Here is a 10,392-nt window from a genome sequence, read left to right on the forward strand (position 1 = left end):
GATGTGACTCAATAACTAATTTTTGCTAGTTATCCCACAACACATAGCCTTAAGGTTTGTATAGAACAAGTTTTGAATAATATAACCTTTGAAGCTTTGACACTCTTCATAGTTTCATAATTTTCTTTTTTTCAACAGATGTTTCAATATTTTTTTCTAGAATTATTGTTTTTTAATGGTTTTGGACTTTGTTATAATCTATACATTATGCACATAAGCATTATTGCATCCCTAAATTTAAGATGTTGCAGATGTACTGGAACAATGTCAATTGCCATTAGTGGACAAGCATCGTGCACTAGAGGAGTATGTCGAATCCATTAAGTCAATTTTCATTTCTATGGCCGATGGAAATATAAGTCCATCAGCTTATGGCACGGCTTGGGTTGCACATATAGAAGATGTGGATGGACAAAGTGGTGGTCCTCAATCCCATCAAGTCTACAATGGGTTGTGAACCATCAGCTCCCTGATGGCTCGTGGGGAGACCCCATGATGTTTTCGGCTTTTGATAGGCTTCTTAACACATCGGCTTTTGATAGGCTTCTTAACACATTGGCTTGTGTGATCCCTTCAAATCAAATGGTAATCTGCAATACGCGTATAAAATATATAGGTTTGTCAACACGAGCTTGAGTGAAAAAATCATCAGTTTTTGATAATATAATATTATATGTATAAATGAGCAAACTGTTGTGAGTATCAACAATTAAACAAATGCAAGTAATTTGTGTCGTTTGATCATTGCCGTGAGAATCGGGCTTTGGCTACTAAGACGTTGTCAATGAGTTTTGCTAGAATCAGTGATGAACCTCTCTGAATGCTAGAATTAAACAAATAAGCAAGTAAGCAAATAGCAAATAATCATTTAATTGATCAACACAGAATATTCACAGTTTGCTAGTTGTGTATAGTACGCAATATGTAAAGTATGAATAGGTACGCATAAGTCCCCAAACAGTTTTAAAAGCGGCAAAATATGGGAGTGATTACTCACCTTAACGTGCAAACTGAGCCGACACGAATGGACCTGAAACTTGGAGACAATAAAGTATAATTAAAACCGAGAATAATGCAACTGGAATCAGGTTAAACGGACATGTAAAACTCAAGGTGTGAGATTTTTTAGATTTACACGAGCTGGTACGATTCAGAATCCGAACTCTGAGTTGGAAGTCGGGTTTTGACCAGTACACTCAAAATTTCATGATGAACAAAAAAGTCTTCTAGCCTAACTAGAAGATAAAAAAATTGATTAGTCAAACATATTTGACTATTATGCCTTCAACGGGTCGGGATCAATAGGGCTCAACTTGCCCCATATTACCATGGCCGGCTCTAGGGTGATGCAAGCCGGACACCTGACCGGGGCACGGCTTTTTCGGGGGCACGTTGGAACCACCGGAGAGTTGACATCGTTATGGTAGTTTGACCTTCAATCTATTGTTGACAAAGTAGTAGAACTAAGAGGAAAAAAAATGAAAAAGACAAGTCGGAAAATTTTCCGGTGACTGAAGAGCAATGTTTTAAAAACCGGTACGTACCGGCCGGTTGAACCGGTTATGCCGTGAAAAGAATAAGGTATATTATGAAAAGGATAAGGTATATTGTGAAGATGAAGTAATAATGGAAATGATTCTCTCACCAATAAAGTTTTAAGTTATAAGCTATTTTTCTTTACGTATTAACATAATATTTTAATGAAAAAAAGAAATGAGTAGGATTGTAATAAATTTTAAAATAAAAAAATTCTATTTGATTTTTATAAAGTATTTTTATCCTTTTAACATAATAGAAAATTAAGAAATCTTTTATACTATTCATATTCGATTTTACTTTTAAACCGGTATCTATACTTTTAACAAAATATATAATTGAATTATTAGTTAACAATATTTTTCCCATCAAAAGATTTCTCAGTTTTATTAACACGCATACATATTGTTATCGTTTCTTAATAGATTTGGAGTTCTAGTAGCATGGTAAACAACTTGGCCGACCCTAGGGTAGTGCGAGTCAAACGTTTAGCAGAGGCCAGTAATTTTCAGGGGCCAAATTTATTATATATATTTGAAAACAAAATTATAAAATATGTATGAATCTTAATCATCTTAAATATATTTGGCCCAAACTTTTTTTTATCCATAACATTAATCGTCATTAAAAAAATTAGGTTATATATTTCGTTATTAATAGGGCATATGGGCCCCTTTATTTCGGCTCAGCCGAGCTAGGCATTTAAATTCTCGAAACCGGCCCTGCATGTTGCAGACGTTAGGGTCAGGGTTGCCAGCAAATTGGCCGCAAGGTCACATAGTACATTTTGGTGTTAATCATAGGCGTCAAATTGCTGTTATCTTCAGTAGAATAAATATGCACTTTGATTTATCTTCAATAGTATATGCGTGATACATTTTGCCTCGAGCACGTACAGTCTCGTTTATTTCCATTAAAATTGTTCAACCAAATATCCTAACATTTCCAATTTCCAAACACCTAAATCGATTTGAAGAACAAATGTTTTCTGTTTTTAAAAAGTCAATCTTATTGATTATTAGATAAGCAATAATAAATCTTGGTTGATATTGAAAGGTTGTTATTTTAAAAGTATTATGCATGTTTATTTACATTATCATGTTTCATTATTATATGTTCAATAAGATAAGGTGTAATAAGCGTTTAGTAATATTGGTTATGGTTTAATCTAGTGTTTTCTAAAATATTTCGTGTTAAGGGGGAATTAAGATTTGATTAGATTGAAATCAAAAGTTTATTAATTCAGTTGATTGGATCTCTATATAATGTTGTACGTCGTCCATGCCATACTCCTTGCCACAGTAGCAGACAAAAACAATGATTAATCTCAACATGAACACTATCATCTCACCACCTCCTGTCACGGCCACCGCCACCGTATTCGCTTTTCAAGGAGGCTTCAATCACACCACCACTTCTTCTTTTCCCTCTAACGGTCGGAACCGACGCTTCATTTATTTACAAGCGTCTTCTTTATTTCGATGCATTGTTCTTGTGTCTATATAGTATATATGCATGCATGAGTGCTAATTAATCTCTTCTTTTGATGACCTTATATATCATTTTGATAGATAAATAAATATATATTTCTATTTATAGGTGGTATAAAAGTTTCCCACTTACGGTGCAAAGCCTTCTACAATCTTAGCAACAAAGGTATTTGAACCTTGATTTATTATTATTATTATTATTATTATTATTATTATTATTATTATTATTATTATTATTATGTAACAGGTACTTCCTGGCTATTTTTGACCATCAAACCGTTGCAAAAAACTTGCAAAGTCATAAATAGTGTTAGAATAATTAGGAAAACTTTTTTTTTTACTTTTTCAATTGCATCTCTCGTCAAATGGCATAGTGGGTGATCGTTAAGAAATTAAGAAATGATGGGTCTATCACACTATAAGTTACAACCAAAGTTACAACCAAATGAATTAATTGTGTAAACCAATCAAAAAAATGCATCTCATTGACTTTACCACTTTCTTTTTGTTATTTAATTTCTAAACAATTTTATTATTATTTTAATAGGGCGGTGGACTAGATAGTTATCCCACGACACTTAATTACAGGTGTTTAGGTATCTTACATGACAGTGACATGACGTGATAACTAGTTTTGAATAATATAACCCTAAAAGTCTTGTATAGAGCAAGTTTTGAATAATATAACCTTTTAAATTTTGACACCCTCCATTGTTTTGACTAATATAACCATTTACGTTTTGAATAATATAATCCTGTTTTTGACACTCTTCATTGTTGTTGTAACTTGTAAGTTTCACAATTTTTCTGGAATTTTGGTTGCTTAATGGTTTTGATCTATACATTATTCACATAAGCATTAATACGTCGCTGAATTTAAGATGTTGCAAATGTACTGGAACAGTGTCAATTGCCATTAGTGGACAAGCATCGTGCGCTAGAGGAGTATGTCGAATCCATTAAGTCAATTTTCATTTCTATGGCCGATGGAAATATAAGTCATCAGCTTATGACACGGCTTGGGTTGCACTTATAGAAGATGTTGATGGACAAAGTGGTGGTCCTCAATTCCCATCAAGTCTACAATGGGTTGTGAACCATCAGCTCCCTGATGGCTCGTGGGGAGAACCCTTGATGTTTTCGGCTTTTGATAGGCTTCTTAACACATTGGCTTGTGTGATCGCACTAACTTCTTGGGACGTTCATCCTGACAAGTGTGGAAAAGGTACCAAATATAGGAACCACATATGTATCTCTAGTTAAACCACTTTTATCAAGTTAATATTAGTTTGATGTATACAGGTATAAAATTTGTGAATGAAAATATGAACAAGCTTGGATACGAGAAGGAAGAACACATGACGCCTGGCTTTGAATTAGTCTTCCCTTCTCTCATTGAACGGGCGCGTAAACTAGGAATCAAAGTGCCAGCTGATTCTCATGCCTTGAAAATGATCTACGCAAGACAAGACACGAAGCTCGCAAAGTGAGTTGTCATTGATTGTTATGCCAACAAGGATAATCATAAGTCACAACAACAACAATAATCATGTTAGACTCTCAATGCATATGAAATACAACATATTAGTTAGTACTAGATGCACTAAATTAGTTAAGATTTATTATATGTATGTAGTAAATAATCCTTAGTATGGCTAATTTAATTTTGTTAGCTTTCAATGAACTCTCAATTCAAATATACAAGAAACTCAACGTTAATTATGTGGTGATGAAAGGATACCGAAAGACATACTTCATAAGATCCCAACAATCATGCTTTATAGCTTGGAAGGGATGAAAGATTTGGAATGGGATAAGCTTCTAAAACTTCAATCGGAAAACGGATCCTTCCTTGACTCTCCAGCAGCAACTGCCTTTGCATTCATGCAAACTAATGATCAAAAGTGTCTTTCATATTTAACCAATCTTGTTGCCAAGTTCAATGGAGGAGGTAACAATAAAGTATAAAAGAAAAATATTAACTGATTTTCGCGCATAACTTGAAATGGATCCTAATCTTATAAGATCATCTCATACTTTATAACAAGTTAACCAGAAAATTAACTCGTTTGATGCAGTTCCAACTGCGTACCCTGTTGACATGTATGAACGAATTTGGATCGTAGATTGCCTGCAACGTCTTGGAATTGCACGCTATTTTTGTTCCGAGATCAAGGATTGTCTTACCTATATCGACAAGTATATAAAACTTGAGTTTTGAATCAGAAAATTTCGAGTTAAATAATTGGAATGCCAACATATTAAAATTTTATTGGATGAACCACTAATACTCTTGGGCGAATGTTTGAAGGTATTGGGATGATCAAGGAATTGGATTTTCTAGAAACTGCAAAGTACCAGACCTTGATGACACTGCAATGGCTTTTCGGATCTTGAGAACTAATGGTGACAAAATTTCTACAAGTGAGTCTCATTAACATTGAAAACTAAAAATGGATGTTTTGTTTTGTCCTATCATTAATCAAAATTAACTTGTATTGTGTTGTGTTGTGTTGTGAACTTGTGATAGATGCATTTAGACTCTTTTGTAAACATGGACAATTCAGGTGTTATCCCGGACAGTCCACAGAAACTGTGACAGTGATGCTCAATCTATATAGAGCGTCACAAGTGCTTTTTCCAGGAGAGAAAATCCTCAATGACGCCAAGAACTTTTCTCATAGATTCTTGACCAAAAAACGATTAGTCAACCAACTTTTGGACAGATGGATCATCACAAAAGACTTGCCTGGGGAGGTATGTATACTACCAGCATTCCTAAATTATAAGCATTATATAGATGGAACAGGAAAAATAAGTTTGTTTTAGTGCAACTTTAGTCGTAAATTACCTTCAAACTGGCTTTTAAACTCGGCGTACAGGTTGGATATGCGCTTCATGTCCCATGGTATGCTAGTTTACCTCGACTCGAAGCAAGATATTACTTGGAACAATATGGAGGTGAAAACGATGTTTAGCTTGCAAAAACCCTTTATAGGTATGATTATATGCCATCCTATTATTTTCTACTTATTTTTTTAAACTAAAAGTCAAATGAATACAGGATGGGAAATATTTGCAATAACAAATATCTTGATATGGCCAAACTGGACTACAATCATTGCCAAGCAATTCATCAGTTAGAATGGAGACAAATCCAAGAGTATGTTGTCTTTTATTTGAACTATCATATATTGTTAAACTTTGTTCATTTCTTTGGATCTCTAGCAGATGTTATATATATAATATCAATTTAATTGGATTGATTAATAAATTTCTAAATAGATGGTATGGACATCTAAGAATGGAAGGGAGCTTAAAAGAAACCGTTTTATGCTCATATTATGAGGCTGCGGCTAGCATATTTGAGCCCGAAAGACGCAATGAACGAGTTGCTTGGGCCAAAACGGTTGTGATACTCAACATGATAAACTACTTCTTTGGTAGACCTCAGTTCACCAATTCTGACATGCAAGAGTTTGCAGATAACTTTTCAAACCCTGCACGCCATGAAAAAGATAGAAAACCATGGCACATGGTATTGAAGGCACTGCATAAAACTCTAAACGAGATCTCATCGGAAACGTTGATAGATCATGGAATAGACATCCATCGAAACCTCCATCATGCTGTAAGTTCCTCATAACCATCTTCAGCCAATATAGTAAACCATAATGCCACTCTCTAACTCATTATTTTCTCCCATTTTGCTTCTTTTTCTTTTTTTTTTTCAAATATAAGTGGACATCATACTTGCTGAACTGTCAAAGAAAGTTGATGTAGTTAGCAAAGAAGCCGAACTCATTGTTCAAACGATATACATGAGTAGTGGTCGATGGTTACCTAAGGAACCATCATCTCATCATCGATACCAGCGACTATCCTCTGTCACAAATGAGTTGTGTCACCAACTCTCTCTTAAGGTACACAAAGAAAACACACAAGATACACTTCCTAATTGATATATACTTTTAATGAAATTATACACGTGTATTTAGGAGGACCATACAACAGGTTATCATATCGAGTCCAAAATGCAAGAGCTTGTGCAACTCGTGTTATGTAACTCAACAGACGATATTGATCCTGATTTGAAGCAGATGTTTTTAACCGTTGCGAAAACGTTCTACTACAGAGCATACTTTGATCCTGAATCCATAAACTGCCACATTGTTAAAGTGTTGTTTGAAAATGTGGTTTGATATTGATCACAATGGTTATGTCAAACATTTTGAATTATGTATTAAGATGTGTTTATAAGTTTATTAGACTTTAGTTATGCGCCATAAGAAATTGTTTAATAAATGCTCAAGTTTGTAAATTAACCTGTTAATGGGTTGCACGGTTGAATTGTTAGGAAGGAGTCTATGGTTAAAACTTAACCAGCATAATCTAATCCATGCAACGATCAGTGGTGAAGCTTCGACGTGAGAGGGGGGAAGCCAAACTCAAAATAGGTAAATTTACAATACATATAAAGAGTTTCAGGCGAAAAACAGGCAAATTTACACTGTTGTGCAAAAAACGGAGGGAGGGGGGGCTGATGCAGCTCCAAGTGTGGAAAATCAAGCCATCACGTTTCTAGAGGCCCACGGCCGAACTTCAAGGGTGCTGCACGAAATGAACTTTATGTTTTTTTAATGTTTTATGCATTGTGTTTTTGGGGTTTGCGTTTGTGTTTGGCCCATGGCCTTTTTATGGACCGCTAGATTTCCAACTCTTAGGGTATGTTTGGTTGGAGGTAATGGAATGAAGGGGTAATGGAATGGGAGAATGAATGGAATGGACAAAGGAATGAAATGAATCATTACCATTCCTTTTTCTTGTTTGGTTAACCTATAAGAATGAAATCGTTTATTAATTTTTATTGTTAGGTATCTAAAAAAATTGTAGAAATGAAATAGAAATAATAAAAACACTTCAATCTCAAAATACATTTTAACCAAAAAAAAAAAAAAAAAAAAAAAAAAAAAAACCTACACGGTGGTAGCTCCATTGACAAAAATGGTGGTGGCGATGGTGGTGTCGGCGGAGTTGGTGGTGGTGCCAATGGTGGTGGTGGTGGTGGGTGTTAGGTGGTGGTGTTGTTGAGAAAGTATGGTGAATGAGGAATGAAATGAAAAAAAGAAGAGGGGTGGGAAGGAATGGATTTGATGGAATGGGACTCTATGTGTAATGGATGATTCCATTCCATTGAGCAACCAAACACCACTTTTTTCATTCCTACGTAATGAATCATTCAATTCCTACTGTCATTCCTGCGTACCAAACGCTACCTTATTTAAGTCTTGATCTAACTTGAAGGGACATCTATCAGTTTTGCAATAAACAACTTGTCATTTCAAATTCCCAAACCTCTTTGGATGAATTTGGGGGTTTGGGTATTCTAAGAATCAACGTGATCAATAATTCATGTCTATTACACTCAATACATCAATTCACATGTATTATAAGAATCAACATGATCGGTCATCCGTTTCTATTACACTCACTACATCAGTTGGTATCAGATCCGAATCCTAGCTCAAAATGCCACTAAGGAGAAACACCAGACCAATCGATGAAGTCTATGAAAGGGAGTTGGAACAACGATCTATGGTATGAGTGGATCAGCGACTGGATCAAATGGTTGATCAATTGACTGATCGGATGGCCGACTTGTTGAATCATAGAAGGCAGTGATCTGAAGAAAGGGATGGGTTTGATTTTGATAATCCAATTTTTAATGGTGATGGTTCGACTTCTGAAGAGGATCTCAAAGGTCGAAAAAGAAGAGAACATGGAGATGGTAATAGGTGTTGGGATTTTTTCAACTCTAACCCAACCCATATATTTATTCGTGTCATGTTGTGTCGAGTCGTGTAAATTCGTGTCATGTTCAGGTTGTTTTTCGGGTTAACTCATTTTACGATCATATACGAATATGAGTAATACCTATTGACTTAGTAATAAATTAAACAATTAATTACTCTTATTCATATAAAACTTGTTAATAATTTGTAATAAATCAAATTTGTTTTTATGTATTTATCTCTCATTTCCAATTAACAAACTTATGTTCACAAATTTAACTCAAGATAAAAAACAAACGAATGAAATAACAAGATAACAGAAAGCTAGGAACTAATAAAATGAAAATGATGGAAGTACAAAGTAGCGTAAAAGAAATTAGTTTTACTTTTCAAAGTTAATTTGTATATGAAAAATTAAAAATCTAAGTATTTAACTTTAAATTTTAAAACTTTTTATCTCTAAAATCAAAATATTAACTTCTCTAAAATTGTTAAACGGGTTAGCAGGTCAACCCACTTTTTAACGGCTTGGGTTCGGGTTGACCTGCTTTTTATTCGTGTCGGGTTAGGGTTGACCTCTTTAAGAAAACAGATCGTGTCATCCGACCCAAAACATATATTTTTTCATATCCGGTTATTTGATATTAATAGCATTTTAGTTATAAAATATTAGCTTTTGAACCTGTGTATTATACGGGTTTTGTCAAATGATAAAGGTAAATAAAGTATGTTATTTTAGTTGTGATTATCAAAATACTTGTGAATAATTTAATATAGAATTAATGGAAAAAACAAACAGGATTAACGAAAAGTACTAAAATAGCATGATTTTGGAAACACCAAGTATTGATTTGCAAGAAATTAAAAAAATGTACTAAAGTTGTGTAGTTGGTCAAACCTTAGATATGAAAATAACACTTGATTCAATAATGAATATAATCAACACTATGTTATAACCCATTTGACAAAATGGTTTTGACCCATGACTTGTGAACAGCTAGAATGAATGAGATGAAATATTAGGAATTAGGTGAAATGTGAGCTATTAAACATTTTTTTTATTAGTATTTTAATTAATATAAGATTTAAGATTAAGATTGTTATAATATTAACAACATTTATTGTTTTAATTTATTTATAAAATAATTAGGTTAACTTTTTTGTATAACTCTTTATACATTTGATCATTCAACCTTTTCTAAATAGGAAAAGCATGGTCTCTTTTCTTGGTTTACATATTTACATTTGATCATTCAACCTTTTCTAAATAGGAAAAGCATGGTCTCTTTTCTTGGTTTACATATTTTTCGTTAACTACAAATAAAATAAATTCTTATTTACTGATTAACTAAAAAAACTCACCAATTAATATGTTATCCATAAAAAATTACGCTACTATAAATCAGATAATGAAATTAAGTATTTTTTACCCGACCCGACCCATTTCCCCCCCCCCCCCCACTGACTATAAATCCTAGATCCGTCACTGTTCAATGTGTTGTGGACTTTGGTGTAAGATGAAGAAATATTCAGACTCTGGCGTAAGATGAAGAAATATTTATTTGCAGTCCTTT

The 10,392-nt window shown here is 33.8% G+C and overlaps 1 pseudogene; it reads left to right on the forward strand.

Moving 5' to 3' along the window:
- Positions 1–492: 492 nt before the first annotated feature.
- On the forward strand, positions 493–7,228 carry LOC143575457 (ent-copalyl diphosphate synthase 1-like; annotated as a pseudogene).
- Positions 7,229–10,392: the final 3,164 nt, after the last annotated feature.

Source organism: Bidens hawaiensis, unplaced genomic scaffold (genome assembly GCF_021521415.1).
Source record: "Bidens hawaiensis isolate Kalapana, Puna unplaced genomic scaffold, B.hawaiensis_p1.1 tig00027450_1, whole genome shotgun sequence".
Taxonomy (NCBI): Eukaryota; Viridiplantae; Streptophyta; class Magnoliopsida; order Asterales; family Asteraceae; genus Bidens; species Bidens hawaiensis.